Raw genomic sequence first — 12296 nt, forward strand, 5'->3', positions numbered from 1 at the left:
TGTGAATGCAGTAGGCATTCACAGTTATTGAGATCCTCTTTCACCTTTTTACTGTTTAAAGTTTGATTTGCTTCTCCTCCTACAGTCTTTCTCCGATTTCAACCATTCAACTTTTAAACTATTCAGCTTCTTCTGGAATCGATGGCTATATCTTTTACTTACATCTTTTCAACTTTTTAAAATATTCAGCTTTTTCTGCAAATTTTCATCTTTTTTTCTCCCATAGGAAATTAATGTAATTCACTAAAATTCCACTCATTTCAGCTGCTTTTTGACAGCTTACTGCTTCAGCCTACTTTTAGCTAGAAACGCCATTCATCCATCCATCCATCCATCCATTTTCCAAACCGCTTCTCCCTCATGCTTTTAAAATGTAGTGATATATTTCAGCTATTATGGTGTATTTCAGCTTTTTCATATCTTTTACCATTTTCATATAGTACCTCCTTAAAATAATTTTGGCTTTTCAAGAAATTCAGCAAATAACATGCGTTGCTATGGTCGTCAAGGAGGCAGTTATAGAGTGCACACTCTAGAAATTAAACAAATTCTTCTTCTCCGAACAACTTCTTCTCACTCGCTCAATTTTCAACCTATCCACATAAATTATACATCAAAACGTAGAGATTTTTTGTCTGGATTGAGGAAATGTAACCCTCATTGGTGTAGCATTTATAGATTTTTCGCAAATCACCTCAGAGAGACATAAACCCGAAACCTCCCCCATTCATTTCCAATGGAGCGGTTTTGAAAACTGACGTCTGAAAATCCAAAACATCACATGTTTTTGCATCGTCGCTACTCCTAAACCGTTTGATGTACAGGCATGAGACTTTCACACATGAATGTCCCAACCCTTCTGGCACTCACAAAAAAGGAATTTTGTGGATAACTGTTATGGTTTTGCTGCAGGAACAATTTGTTTGGGAGTAGCGAATGTGCAAAATCCTGAAAATGCTTTAGAGCTGCATTTTTCCACATGATCCACTGTTTTACATCATCGCTGTGCCTACACCGATTTTTGTACAAACATAAAAATGAGCAACATAGTCCTCAAAAGCCTGCTGATACTCACAGTGAAAGAATTATTTTGATATCTCTTATACTTTTTCAGCTAGAGTGATTTGTTCGGGACCGTTTTTAGAGGATTTTTGAAATTCCTTAAAAATCCCCTTTATATCATAATTTTTTACGCATTTATTAAAATATTTCCAGCAAAAACCGATAGCAAGTCTTCTTCCCCTATCCGTTAAGAAATAAACGCAAAAAAAATTACGTCTCTACCATTTACAGATCAGGAGATATGAAGTGTTGTGCTAGGCAATGTTCTCCATTATAATCCTATTGGACATAGTCTGAGCAAAGTGTCTGCACTTCAGTAGAATGGCAAGCTGCAGGTGTGAGTGAGTTTCCATGACGACGGAACTCTGCTGGCCAGAGGTTACTAGGTCAGGGACAGGCTCCATTGGGATAGAATGGCAACTTTCGATACCCACTGCAGTGGCTGTGATGAATGTAGGAATCTGAAATTCACACTGTCACTTCCTCTTAACATTTTTAAATGTTCAAGTGATTATGAGGCATGTGTGACTGTTCTGTCACTTTTTGGATTTCACATGCTTTCCTATTGGGCCTTTGCTTCCAACAGGACCTGGCATGATGCCCAGAGACGACCCAATTGGCCAATACAGCACCACCCACCTGTGGGAAATGGCGCTACACACAATTTTGGTCAAATGTTGAGTTCTGGGCGCAGATTTGGGGAGGCTGAGTTGCTAAAGGAGGCCAATCTTACCCACGACCTTTGGTGAACTTTGCTGATATTAAGTATTGGCACCCTTTTTGAGGCACATCCCAGTACTGGATTTGGACCAAACTAACAGAGTACCACCACACAGAGATATTGAACACAACCGTGTTAGCAGCTAACGGTTAGCATGTTGCTAACCGGAAGTAGCCCTAGGAAGCTCTTACAAACTTCTGCTTCACATAGTCTGTACTTCCTTTAGAGAGAAAGCTCCACAAGAAATTTGGCCTATGTCGCATAAAGCATCTCCAAGCTACGAGGTGTCAAACATCCAATGGTTTTCAATGGGGGGCGAAACCCCTTATACTCCTAGAAATGCAGGCCCACATATGGCTACAGTATATTCAAGTTTGAAATTCTACTTCTGCTTTGTTAAACGATGCAGTGTTTAGAATAAGTTAGAAGATGTTTGGTGCCATTCCCTCAGTTCTTTCTTCTTCTAATCATTTAGCTATTGTTATTTCATGTTCAAATTCTTCAACTTTTTCAACTTCTTCAATGCTTTTCAGCAATTTTTTCTCTTCTTCAAAGAACTTCTGCATCTTTTGCTCAATCATTCAGCTTACTGCATTCACAGTGCATTTTCGCAGGAAATGCAAATTTTTCTAGTATCATTTGAGTGTGTTTTTATGGTTATAATAACAAGGTTATCTCCACAAGGGTTTCATACATTGATGGGACATTAATGTTTACGTTATCTAGCCCACTTATTATGACTAAAATAAAGCTAAAGCTTCTATTTGTTAGCGCCAAATGCCCGCTAGCCAAAATGCTATTAGCTCCTGCTAACATCCGGTTCCAGACATGTCAAAAGGGCCTTGTTTTAAAGCATAAAGTTTAACTGTTCTGCTCGGCCATCCTTCGATGGTGCTATGAGCCTTATTCCCGCATTAATATGGAATATTATTGCCAGTTTTAAAGGCAATTTTTCATAACTTTAGACTTTAACCAGGTTAGCGACCGATCGCTACAGCGACCCGAAGCGGCTGGCGATAGAATCGCATAAACAAAGGCAAGCGATCCTAAGGTAATCATTTTACTGAGCAAATAAGTCTTTAGAATACTATTTACTCAAAATAATGTTCTGGTTAACTTGTGCTTTGCATTGTGAATGGGTTGAAAACACATGTCAAATGTTGTTCTGAATTAGTTAAGCTAATTTAACCACAATTCACATTCTTTATGGTGAACTTTGGTTCTTAAAGAACCATAGTCACATTGATTCTCATCTATGTGACTATGTATACATTTGTTTTGTGTGTACACCATTTGTCGACTGGAATGTTTTATGTATGATCTGTGGTTCTATCTGTTCTGTCTTTATCTGTATGTGCTAAACCTTGAAAACTTAAAATAAAATGTATTTAAAAACAGCATTATATAGTGATGTTCTCTGAATGTTCATTTTATTTCTGTTAATGAATTCTTGAACTTGAAGAGAAGTTGCCACTCATTCTATGTGTGTGCAGAGTTTGCTGTTAAAAGATCATCAGTGCTCGAATTCATCCCTTTCAACCATTGTCCTGATATCAGCTTAAGAGCTGATCATCACCAGACAATACTTAACAGGCAGAGAGTTATTTATGAAACATTGTATAATTGCACAACAGTGGTTTCTCGGGTTTGTTTTTGAACGTGAAGTTGCTTTTTTGAGCTTAGCTTCCAACAGAATGTCTTTTTCTGGTTATTGCGCCGCACAGCAAGAGCGGGACTCAACCCCCATACCCTACCCTAACTACCTAATTCCTACCACCATATTCCAGGACCCCTGGGACCCAATGCCTATCCCAAGCCCAGACCCCAAATACATGCATTTGTGATTATTAGAAGCGGCGTCTGTATTACAGTGTGGTGGTTTTCTTGTTGCGCTTCAATTTGTTGAAGTCGATGGCACCTTCGCTCACAGTGATCGTGTGTGTGTGTGTGTGTGTGTGTGTGTGTTTGCGCGCGCGCGTGAAGGTGAAATGATTGACATTGCAACTTTAGAAAATAAGCTGTTTTAAAAGGAGTCATCACCTGAAAATTGTGTTAAAACTTGTGTGTTGGGCCTCAGTTAATGTAATGTTCGATTTTCGGTTAGGTTTATTGTTTCGTTTAGTTAGTTCTTTCCTGCCTCTGGGTTTATTTCTGTTGTAGGTTCTGTCTTGTTTTTGATTCCTGTTTTGCCTGTGTTCTGTTTTTATTTATCCAGCCTAGGGTTGGGAATTGAAAAGATTTTTCCGATTCCGATTCCCTTATCGATTCTGTGAAACGATTGGATTACTTTTCGATTCCAATTTGGGGAAAAAAGGAGAACAAACAGTTTGATGATGAGCATCAACTTTGTTTACTTAACTATTACACGACCTTACAAACTAACAAGGTCAAGATGTCCACAGCAAATGTGCAACTGGAATAACATTTATATTTGTTTAAATAAAAAAAGGAATACAAGAACAAACTTAAATACAGTAGATGAGTTGTTTAGAATACAAGAAAATGTAAGTTTGTTGTGACAGTTGCTTATTAATCTCTCTTTAGATAACCTCAGTCATCTAAATCTAATGGAGAGGCCATCTGTTTAATGAAACAGCATTACTGTACAATTTTGGGAAATAAACTCATCTCCCCCTGATTTAAGTAAATGAGCATCACCTTTCTTTCGGTCCCTGAACTGCGGAGCAACTTCGTAGCATGTTTTGTTACATTCACTGCAATAGCTAGAATCATGTAAGACTTCCAGCTACCAGTAGTTCTAATTAAACATGCTACCAATGAAGGGCTGGATTAATGAGAAAGGCACACTCCCTTAATAACCCCAAGAAGAGGTAGGAAACAGGTTTATTTCCAGAAATGGCATATGATTTACTAGGAACCAGCCAGTGATATAAAACTAGCTATTTACCACCAGAGCTGCCTTCCATGCTGGTCGTAACTTTAGTTTCTGTCCGGTAAGAATCAAAAATACGGCATTCGTTAAAATGTATGCCATGTTGTGTGCGTAGGTTTTCTGCCTGTTGGATGTTATTTCCTCCCGCGGATATAATTGCCACTTTGCAATGATTGCAAAGTGCCTCGGTGCCATCTTTCTCTTCCTTAAAATGAAGCTAAACTTTCCCGTTTACCCGATGGGGCACCACTTTTTTTTAGTTTTTCTTTAAGCCTGGTCACGTCGTGCGCAAGTTACGTACACGTGCTCACTTAACGCCGTGTGCGTAACTTGTGTATAAAACGTGACGTAACTTGCGTAAGAAAAATGTCTTGCTAACGTTGTGCTGCTCCGAGCCGCGGCACGACGGAATCAAAAAGAGAATCGTTTAGCGAGCTGCCAAACTGTGCCACGGAATTGGAAAACACGGAACCGGTTCTGAACTGGAACCGGTTTTCCATTCCCATCCCTAATCCAGCCTCTGTATTAGTTCTTATTTTTGTTCTATGCTTTGTTTAGTTTCTGTCTTAGGTTTATTCCCCTGTCCGCGTCGTAATTGCTTCCACCTGCCTTTGGTTAATTAGTTCACTCCACTCATCTGTTTGCTCGTTTATTTAAGCCTCACTCCCTCCTCAGCTATTTGTCGGTTTGTCACACTCACACACTCATGTCTATGCTCCCGTTCCTCCACGTTTGCACTCTCTGTTTGGTAAGAGCTCCCAGCACCTTGATTCTGTTTTGGATTACCTGTTCTGTTTGTTCTGCCCAGCCTGTTCGCCTGTTCCCATCAAGTGTGTCTGGATATCTGCCTTACCCTTTTTTTGGATTCTGTTCTGTTCGCCTGCCCTTCAATAAACCCAGTTAAAAGAATTACCATGTTCAGCTGAATATCGGGTTCTGCTCCAAACCACTCATTACAGTTAAAGCCTCACTAAGTAACATTTTACCTTAATATATGCTCTTCTAAGTCTCTGTGATGGTAATCTAAGTGTTTATGAGACGATTAGGGGGTCTGCCCTCTCCCCCTAGTGTCTCTTAACCTGACTCTAGCCAGATGTATTTCGATCCGCCTAGCTCCACTCACATCCATCTGGGACCTCTCCATAGGAATTGCCTTTTGTGAAGGCTGGGCCTTATCAAAAATCCTTGCATATGATTGGATAAGCCACTTGTCTGTCATCTTTATCGACGTGCTATTTCAACCAGTCACACCGAAGCCAACCCGTGACGCTGTGAGAGTGACGCAGGAAAAAACAAAACTTTTTTTTTAAATGTGTTTGCGGCTCTAGTGGCACGCGTTTTATTGACAGTGAGCTGACAGGAAGAGGGGGGAAGACGGAGTCGATCCCAGGCCAACTGCATCGAGGACTAAAGGCATCCTCAGATGGTTTACGCTAACCGCTCCGCCACGGGCGCGCCCCGGAAAACAAAACTTGCCAAATCCGGTCGGGAGAAGGGCTAAAACATTGTTTCCACCAACAAAAGCCTTCAGAGCCGTTCTCTGATGTTCTTTTAATAAAACAATATTAGGTAGATTGGACAACACGGAAGAAATAGCAGCATCAATTTTAACGCTTGCTTCCTCAATGTGAGCCGCCATTGTTGTTTGTCTCACGTCACGGTCGCTTCTCCACTATGTCACATCTATGAAACTCAAGCCCTGTGTCCTGATTGGCTAGACAATACAATTTGGTTGGAGAAATCACTCTCTATGGGAGAGGTCCCAGATGGATGTGAGTGAAGCTAGGCGGAGCGATATCAATGTGGCTAGAGTCAGTTTAAGTGTCTCTGGCCGAATAATCTGTGCGGCGACCCGGAGGCGGTCTTGCAGCTCTGTTCTCATTCTCACGGTAAGGCGAAGAGCTTTATGGCAGCCCTATGTAAAGCCATTGGCATCAATGCCAAGTCTGTTAGTTACAAGTGACGTCTGGCTTGTTCTTTTCTCTGTCTCTTGTAAATTTCGTGAGTCGCAGGTTGCGGTTTTATTGGGCTATTTTTACCCTGAAGTTTGGGAAACAAATAAGCAACTAGTTCAAGAGATCAGCTCCCGCTACGCTACAGACAGCAAGCTGGTGTGTCCACATACACAAATCTCTGTCTGTCTGTCTGTCTCTGTCTTACCTCCTCCTCGTTCCCCTCCTTCTCCTAAATAAACAAGAGCTAAAATAGACTCACCCACACTGCAATGCACTGGGCTGGCTGTGAGCTCACTGTGAGCCTGGTCTATCCGTCTGCATACACACATCTCTTTCTCTCCGTCTAACTGCTGTGAGAGTAACAGTGCGCTGTAGCTCTGGGGTGTAGAGGGCACGTGGAGGGGAGCGAGTTTATGACAGTGCTCTTTTCGAAAAGGTCCTGTAGGGAGTTAGTATGGCTTTAAAACCTTCCAGGTTTTAAAGCCATACTTTAGGAGGAGGATCAGGAGTGTGAAAGTGACTTATTTTTTTGTGTGGGCTCTTTGTACAAACCAGAAAACCTGCAAAAGTGTGCTCATGTCAACTGCTCCATTGCTGTGAGACCGGGAAATGATGGCAAATAAACCATGGCAAACTGCAAATGTGCGACAAGCAATAACATTTCAACCATTTGTGATTTAAAATCTCCTAATTTCATTGCTTTGCTATGTGGGATGTTTGTAAACTGTGTGTTTGTGTGTTCCTGAGCAAAGAACCTCTAGCACATAAAGTGCTAATATCACGCTGCTAAAAAGTAAGATTACCACGGGAACACATGAATGTTTCTTCCTCACATTTGATCTGTTGTGAGAGAAGAGAGGACAGCCTCTCCTCCCTTTCGACTAAAACTGCCTCATTTTGAGGCGTCTACATTCATAGAGGGAAGATAGATCATCCGCTATTACCATAAACCATAGAAAGGATTCCTGGATCAATGTGTGCTTCTGTGCTTTTTTTGTCTCTTTTTTGTGTCTCTGCTCTGTCTTCTCTAACCACCAGTTGGTCGAGGCAGATGACAGTTCACACTGAGCCTGGTTCTTCTGGAGGTTTTTCCATCCCGTTACAGGGGAGTTTCCCTCTCAATGGTCGCTTTATGCATGCGCAGTTTGAGGGATTGCTGCAAAGCCATGGACAATGACTCTCCCTGTGGCTATACGCTCTTTCATGATGAGTGAATGCTACTGAGTTTAGACAGGAAACCTTTTGACCAATCTGTATAATTTCCTCCATGTTGAGCGGAGCCAGTTGAGGTGGCTCTGGCATCTAGTTAGAATGCCTCCTGGATGCTTCCTAGGACACGATCCAGAGGGAGACCTAGGACACACTCATTACTGTTACACATTACTGTTATTGACTTTTTGCACACTCTTATTTTCAGGAATATCCAATTGCACTTTTCTGTAAATGAAGCCTCAAGATCACTGAAAAAAATTACCTTATTACATTATTACTTGAGATTCATGAAGGATGGCGTATTCTATGTAACATGGCTCATATTAACCAATAAGTGACTGACATCAAAGCTCTCAGACTCTGCTATGTACTTTTTTTTATCTTTTGCATGATCAAATGTGTGGGGTAAAAAACTGTAAATAATATGTCTGTTGTGCTTGTGTATCATGTTGTTATTTTGTTTTGGTACATCCTAAGTCGTTGTTTGCCTGAAAGGTAAATTCACCTTGGTAATACATGGTGACAATAAAGGATTCTTTATTATTGATGTTTGACCTTTCTTTTTTCCCTACTTAAAATCTACAATAATCCACAAAACAGTCAACCCTGTATTCAGCTTCTTGTCCCTCTCTGATACACCCCACAACTGCAGTCATCTGAATATTTCTGCAAATGGCAGAACTCTGTCTTACAGAACACCAGGATATTTGGATGGCAGCGACAGAAGTGAATGCAACAAGCCATTCAACAATTACCCCAGATGGTCCGCTCCCATGTTACCCACTGGTACCATGCTGCCAAGTTCTCTGCTTACCCCGGCATCCACAGAACCATCGCCCTCGTCTCTCGGCTTTTCTGGTGGCCAACTCTCCACAAGGACGTCCGGGAGTACATCCAGGCCTGCCCCACTTGCGCCCAGAACAAATCCTCCAATTGACCACCCGCGGGCCTCCTCCAACCTCTCCCCATCCCTGGGCATCCCTGGTCCCACATTGCCTTGGACTTCATCACCGGATTACCCCCTCCCAGGGAATGACCACCGTTCACCATAGTAGATCGCTTCTCCAAGGACTGCCATTAAGTAACCCTTCGAAAACTTCCATCTGCCCTCCAGACTGCTCAGCTCGTAATTAAACACGTATTCTGCCTCCACAGAATCCCCCAGTACATCCTCTCGGACCGCGGTCCCCAGTTTTTTCCCACATCTGGAGGGAATTTGCCACTGCCCTCAGAGCCCGCTACTCCCTTACTTCAGGTTACCACCCTCAGTCCAGTTGAGAGATTAAATCAGGAGCTAGAGTCTGCCCTTTGATGCCTCACCTCTTCCAGACTGGATGACTGGTGCAAATATCTACCCTGGGTAGAATATGCCCACAATGCCAACACCTCCACCACCATGGGCCTTTCTCCTTTTGAGATCAACCTGGGGTATCAGCCTCCCCATGGAGGAGAGGCAAATTTCTGTCCAATCTGTTAAACATCACATCGACCACTGTAAACAGGTCTGGTCGCAAACAATCCAAAGTCTCACTAACACAGCCCGACAGAATCAGCGGTCGGCAGACCGGAGACGGGTTCCAGCCCCCCAATATCGTGCTGGTCAGCAGATTTGGCTCTCCTACCGCAGTTTTCCCTCCAGGCTAACCTCCCGCAAACTTGCCCCCCGTTTTACTGGCCCCTACACCATCAAGTCTGTTATAAGTCCCACAGCAGTCCGACTCCGTCTCCCTCCCCATTCCCGTATCCATCCCACCTTCCATGTGTCTCAGGTCAAACCCAGCCTCCCTCATTGACGTCTTTCTTTCCTCTCAACCTTCCACGTCCTCGCGACCACTGGGTGGCGGTCGTTGAGGTGGGGTTGGTGTCAGGGTCCAGCAGGCAGCCTCTAGCTATCTGCCGTGGGCTTCTTTCTTTTCTTTTTTCCCCATTTGACAGGAGGGCGTGGTGCACTCAGCCGATTCTCATTCTGCGGCGCTGGGTATTTAAGCGGAGGGCGGCCAGCTGATCATCGCCAGAGTGTTACCCTGAGTGGTATGCTTCAGTGGCCACTGTCTCAGACAGCTTTGTGTTTCCTTGCACTAATCCTTGCTCCTGTGTTTCCCAGGTTGCCTTACGCCCAAGTCAAGTCCTCCGTCTGTCCTTCGGTCTGTTATGCCATAACACCATGATAAATAATTGATCTCAGAATGAATTCTGCTCCTGCTGCAAACATGAGAGGGAGTCAACTGGGACTGCCCTTCTCGGCAGGAGGTCAGCTGTGACCACCTCCTTACAGACAAAAGCCACAGCCCTTCTGCAGACTCTCTTCTCTTCAGCATTCTTCTGCAGACCACCCCAGCTCTACTGAACTCTCTTAGAGCAAACAAAGAAGGCCAGACCATGAGGGCCTGGTCAGCCCTCACCCACACACAAGCCAGCAACTGAGGGAGATTGCCTGGACCAGCCGCGCTTGATCCAGGGTCTGCTAGACCCGACTGCCTGCTTCAGCAGAGGGACCTGACTGAATCCGGACAAACAACGTGTCTGCGCAAACACAGAGCTAAGTTTGCTGTCTTAACATCATCACCGGTAGCAGGAGCAAAGATCCTGCATGCGAAACAGCTCTGTGTATTTCTTCTCAGCCTATACAGGGGAGCGAGCCCAGATGGAGCGGAAAGATGTGGAATTCTGAGAAAAACCCTGCTCAAATCGGACTGCAGCCGGTTCGGAGAACGTGCTCACACCAGGCCTCCGACCCGACCACGCCGTTAGCCACATGCTGCTGCAAGGCTAACGCTAGTCTGCCAAGAGCCAAGCTCTAGCCCGCTAGCGCTAGCCAACAACTTCCCTCCTTCAACCCTCCTCCCTTGAATGACCAAAACTGGACAGGACAAAGGACAGAGGTTTGGGCAGCAGTCGGAGGGTGAAGTTAAAAAGGTTTATTGGGAAATGTCTTGTAAACCGTGTATACCGGGCGTTTTGAACAAAAGGCTAACAATATAGCATTGCTAGCATTTGGTACCATGTCACTGTCAAGTGCGTTTTAAAGTTTTACCAGAAAGGTTACCTCCACAAGGGTTTCACACATTGATGGGACATTAATGTTTGTTATCCAGCCACTCAATATGACTAATATTAAAGCAAAAGCTTTCATTTGTTAACACAGAGCGTCCGCTAGCCAACAGGATATTAGCCTTGCTAACATCCGGTCTCGGACATTTCAAAAGGAGTTCGTTTTAAAGCATAAAGCGTAACTGTTCTGCCCTGCCATCCTCCGATGGTGTTATGAGCCTTATTCCCGCATCAATATGGTATATTAATGCCGGTTTTAAAGGCAATTTTGATAACTAAAGATTTTAACCAGGCTAGCGACGATCGCTGTAGCGACGATCGCTGTAGCGACGATCGCTGTAGCGACGATCGCTGTAGCGACGATCGCTGTAGCGACGATCGCTGTAGCGACGATCGCTGTAGCGACGATCGCTGTAGCGACGATCGCTGTAGCGACGATCGCTGTAGCGACGATCGCTGTAGCGACGATCGCTGTAGCGACGCCAAGTGGCCAGAGGTAGAGTCGCATAAACAAAGGCAAGCGATTCTGATTTAAATGATTTTACAGGACAAAACGGTCCTCAGAATATTATTTCAACAAATAATGTTTTCTTTGACTTGGGCCTTGCATTGTGAATGGATTGAAATACATGGCAAATGTTTTAACTCCATTCCATGTTTTTGTTAATCAGATCTGCAGTGAACCAGGATTCACTGAAGTATTCTGATTATGACCAACCATTTTTTGTTTTGTCTTTTGTTTGTTTTTGCTTGTAAATAGTTCCTTAGCTTAGCTTCTTTTATCTTCATTTTGCTTAGTAGTTTAGTTAAGTTTCACTAGCCTAGTAGAGAGGATTTAATAATCGAAATGTTGTTAATTCAGATAAACAGCATTACATAGTGATGTTCTCTGGATGTTCATTTTATTTCCGTTATTAAATTCTTGAACTTGAAAAGAAGTTGTCACTCCTTTATTCTATGTGTGTGCAGGTTTTGCTGTTAAAAAGATCGCTAGTGCTCGAATTCACCCCTTTCAACCATTGTCCTGATATCAGCTTAAGAGCTGATCATCACTAGACAATACTTAACAGACAGAGGTTATTTATGAAACATTAACTTTAAACAGTGTATAATTGCACAACAGGTCTGAAGATCATTCCAGACAACCCCAATTCTGAGGTTCCCTCGGTGGTCCCGAGTCTGGCAAAGGATTCTATTGGATCATCCAGACCCCCTCCAGCCAGCCACCCAGCCGCTCTGCCTCTAACCGCCCCGTGGGAAAGTTATACATCGTCCACCTGTCAAGCAGCTCAACATCAGCTGATTACTGCTCCTGGACCCACCCGCCCCTCTTATCGACTTGTTTGATCTGTAGAGAGGTAAGCGTTGCTGCACATTTTAAGATCGTGTGCCAAGGCTGGTG

General features: G+C 43.5%; 2 protein-coding genes across 2 annotated transcripts in view; one reads left to right on the plus strand and one right to left on the minus strand.

Moving 5' to 3' along the window:
• Nucleotides 1–12296, minus strand: part of eno4 (enolase 4) — a 185458-nt gene that overhangs the window by 161728 nt on the left and 11434 nt on the right. The gene's annotated exons all lie outside the window — the stretch shown is intronic.
• LOC118560024 overlaps nt 6468–12296 on the plus strand; it is a 36735-nt gene continuing 30906 nt past the window's right edge. The window contains exon 1 of the mRNA XM_036130641.1: nt 6468–6565. The gene's annotated coding sequence lies outside the window, so the exon portion shown is untranslated. The remainder of the gene's footprint in view (nt 6566–12296) is intronic.

The sequence above is a fragment of the Fundulus heteroclitus genome, unplaced genomic scaffold, assembly GCF_011125445.2.
Source record: "Fundulus heteroclitus isolate FHET01 unplaced genomic scaffold, MU-UCD_Fhet_4.1 scaffold_37, whole genome shotgun sequence".
In the NCBI taxonomy this organism is placed as follows: Eukaryota; Metazoa; Chordata; class Actinopteri; order Cyprinodontiformes; family Fundulidae; genus Fundulus; species Fundulus heteroclitus.